Below are 3,748 nucleotides of genomic sequence, written 5' to 3'. Positions count from 1 at the left end.
CCCAAAGGGGTTCAGATCCCCATGAAGCTTGGGCTGTTGGCACCGTTGGAAACCAGGGTAACGTAACTTAGCAATCCAGTCTGAGAGCGGCTAGAAATCACATTGGTTCTGTTCTCCAAGACCTGCGCTGCCACTTAGAGTTTCACAGAATCACAGAATCGCTCGGTTGGAACAGACCTCTGAGATCATCATGTCCAACCGTTCCTGTCTACCCCCTAAACCATATCCTTAAGTACCTCATCTACCCGCTCTTTAAATCCATCCAGGGATGGTGACTCCACCACCTCCCTGGGCAGCCTGTGCCAGCTTCTGACGACCCTCTCAGTAAAGAACTTCCTCCTTATCTCTGACCTGAACCTCCCTTGGCACAGCTTGGTGCCGTTTCCCCTTGTTCTATCCCCCATCACCTGGGAGAAGAGCCCAGCACGCACCTCTCTCCAAGCTCCCTTGAGGCAGTTGTAGGTGGTGATGAGGTCTCCCCTCAGCCTTTCTCTTCTCCAGGCTAATTTCTGTCCCCTAGAATTAATGGTTGGGATTCTTTTGCAAAAGGAAGGTGTGCACTGACTTTGGTCATGGAGCAGAAGAATTAAGAAGCAAGAACAGATCTAAAAATGGAGACCCAGGGTAAGAATTGGACTTCTGTTTTTAAAATTTTCTTAATTAACCAACGTTTCTTGATTAGTTCTGACCATATACTGTAAATGTACTCCAGATGAGGAAAAAAGCCCCACCTCTTTTTATCTGTTTCCTCAGTGAAATACAAAGTGCTGTTCATGAACAAAGTAAAAGGTGTAAATAAGTTGCCATGACCTGTAATTTGTTGGACTGTGTAGTGGTGTTAGTGATGTGTTGGTGTTTTTGTACTCAACTTTGAACGTGTAGTCATTGGCTGTTTTCCCCAGTTAAACTTTTCATTAAAAAAGTACAAAATAAATCTAGCCTTCTATGTACAAGCACATTAAAAACAGCAGATTTCTGTTATGAGAGGAGAGCAAATAAACTGAAATCCTTGGAAACCACTGCCCACTGCCCCAGATGTTGTAATGAGTTTGTAATGAAGCTGTGGTCCTTCTTTTGTCCTGTCACACTAATATTTCCTTTTCCTTCCCTGTTTCCATTCCAGATGGGAAAGATTTGAAGGGGCAGAAGAAAAGCAGAAGTGCCAGAAGAGGAGGAACCTGGGAGCGAGCCAGAACAGACCCCTGTGAAGAGACTGATTCCTTTTAGAGGCTTCAGGAGCAATGGATCAAGGCTGCCCCAGTTTGGGAGCTTTCCCATCAGAGGTATCATCATTGGTGTTGAGGAGCTTACATTGCTCCTAAGAGCTTCGGTTCGTTTCCTTGGCTGTTGACAGGTCTTAGCACATCCCTTTTTCTGGTCAAGGCCTGTCTATGGGAAGTTCTCCTGAGGCTTAGCATCAGTTTTCTTCTATTTTGGGGCTTCCTCTTGGGTTGCTTTAGCTCTCAGGTTTCAGAGAATCTCAGGCAGTATAGGTTAGCCAGCCAGCTCTCTACTCCCTTTCACTCCGTTGCAGAAATTAAGTACGTGCTGCTTCTCTTTTGTCACCCAACTTTTCTCCTCTCAAGCAGGAGAGGAACATTCTTAATTTGTACCTACAGAGGAATTAGACAAAGATGCTTGCTTAAGCAGACTTCTCAGCCACAAGCAAAATAAATACATATCTGGAAGCTTCATGATGTGATCCTGTACCTTAGTGAACGTTCCCTGTGGTCTCTAGGTACCATCCTGCGTGGAAGTTCTTGAAGTGTTTTGGTTTGAGGTTATAGTGTAGCTAATTCCCACGTCAGGGCAGCAGAGCTAAGCAATGAAGGTTTCCTGAGGAGAGGATCTTTGCTTTTCATCAGTCTGCCTGGTTGGGTAGATTATAGCTTTCTCAGCTCCCAAATGTTGATGCTGGTCTCCCAGCACTGCGTTTTTTTGTTCTGTGTTCCTTCAATTCCCAAGAATCTGTTTTCTTACTACTTTAATTTAAAAATGAACTCATCTGTTTTGTGGCAGTGTAGAAAGGCTTGAAAATGTGAAGCTAAATGGCTCAAGGACAGAAATAATTCCAAATGCAGTTATTTATAGTGACCAGATTTTAATTTTGCTTCTGAAAAATGCAAGTGAATTATTTTCTCATAGAGGGATTTCAGTGACTTCTGTGAATATATAACACGGTTGTGGCGAGATGTCAGTGTCACTAGCTTACCACCCTACCTAAGTTGTAACCAAATCACTGCAGGGCAGGACAGATTTCTAGTCACTGAAGCACTTTGATGTTGCTCTGTTCGTTGTGCCTTGGTATCTGTGCAGGACAAACAGCCGACAAATCGGTTGAGATTTGTGCAAGTTATGTAAAAGCAATGGTCTGTATAATTTCCTCAGTACTATAAAGGCAGAAAACCAATTTTAAATGGCTATGGAGTAGTGTGAAATAATCCCCAGGTCCAAATCTTGTTGATTCTTTAGTAGCAAGATCACATATTTGACAGCTATGATGCTTTATTTCCTCTGTATACCAGCATTAGATATTAAATTCTGGGCAGTTAATCAAATTGAATACACACAGAGTTTTCTTTCTATTGAGCTCTGGAAATCAGCACTCTGAGTATAGATTTCTATGCTATTAATAGCTTGAGGGAAAATTGCTGGTAAAATTAACACTTCTTTAGGGGAAAATGCATACAATTTGCTCTGGTCGTACATCAGAGGAGGACAGGGATCTGTCATGGGGCAACTGTTAAAGGGAAGAAACTTCTTGTATAAATAAGGGAATATTTCTTCTTGCCTTCATCAGCTTCTCTTTCTCTCATGATATATTATGGGTGGATCTGCTGTTGGCTTTAATCTTCAGCCTTTGCCCAGGCATTTTTCACATTTCCTGTAAGAACTGGTAGGACCAAAACTGCATCCAGAGTTCAGCCATAACAGGGCAGAGCAGCAGGAGTATCCCACACTCCTCTTTCCTGTATTGCCAAGCAGAAATAGTTCGTTTGTTGGATTAATCACTAAAGTTACATGTCAGCAAAGTCACCGTTTGATTTATTACTGCTGATTTTGCATCATCCTGAAAGGTCATAGCTTGACTCACGTTACAGACTGCCTTTATAACCCAGGCAACAACAAAAGCGTTCTTCTTTGTTTTAGGGAAATCTGTTCTTGCCATGAAAAAAGTCTTTCAAACAAGAGCCCAGAATCCCACCATGGTCTGTGTGGTGGTGGCTTTGCAGGACTTGGGTTTTTCTTAATTTCCCCACCTGAAAACTCAACATTTGAGCCAATGACATTACATGGTATAGACAAAGAAAGCTGAAGGCTGAATTAGCAAATTCATGCAGTGACAGAGGAGTGGTTCAAAACCAAGATCTCTGCAATAGGGCATTTTAGACAACATCTGTAGGGCAGTCTTTAAAACCTGAAGTGCATTTTACATTTACATGATTGACCATTCTGAGCCCTGTTCTTAGCCTGTCTTTAGACAATTTTACTACAATAAAGAAAACATCTTGTCTGCTCTACATGTTATTTTCCTCTGAGTTAACTACTTCCACTTTCCTGATACATCATCAAGGCTTTCTCAAAGCAAAATGTAAAATATGTAGAGGACAAAATAAGAATAGCGCTTACTCATGAAGAAATAGGTTTACTGGTTTCAGTTGCTGCTTTGCTACACTGGCCTTGCAGGTTAAATAGTGTCCCTATGAGGTGTGTGTTCTCGGAGGTGGCCTCACTCCGGGCAGCCGCA

Source organism: Mesitornis unicolor, unplaced genomic scaffold (genome assembly GCF_000695765.1).
Source record: "Mesitornis unicolor isolate BGI_N332 unplaced genomic scaffold, ASM69576v1 scaffold13406, whole genome shotgun sequence".
Classification (NCBI taxonomy): domain Eukaryota; kingdom Metazoa; phylum Chordata; class Aves; order Mesitornithiformes; family Mesitornithidae; genus Mesitornis; species Mesitornis unicolor.
The sequence above is the reverse complement of the archived record's forward strand: the minus strand, read 5'-3'. Positions refer to the sequence as shown.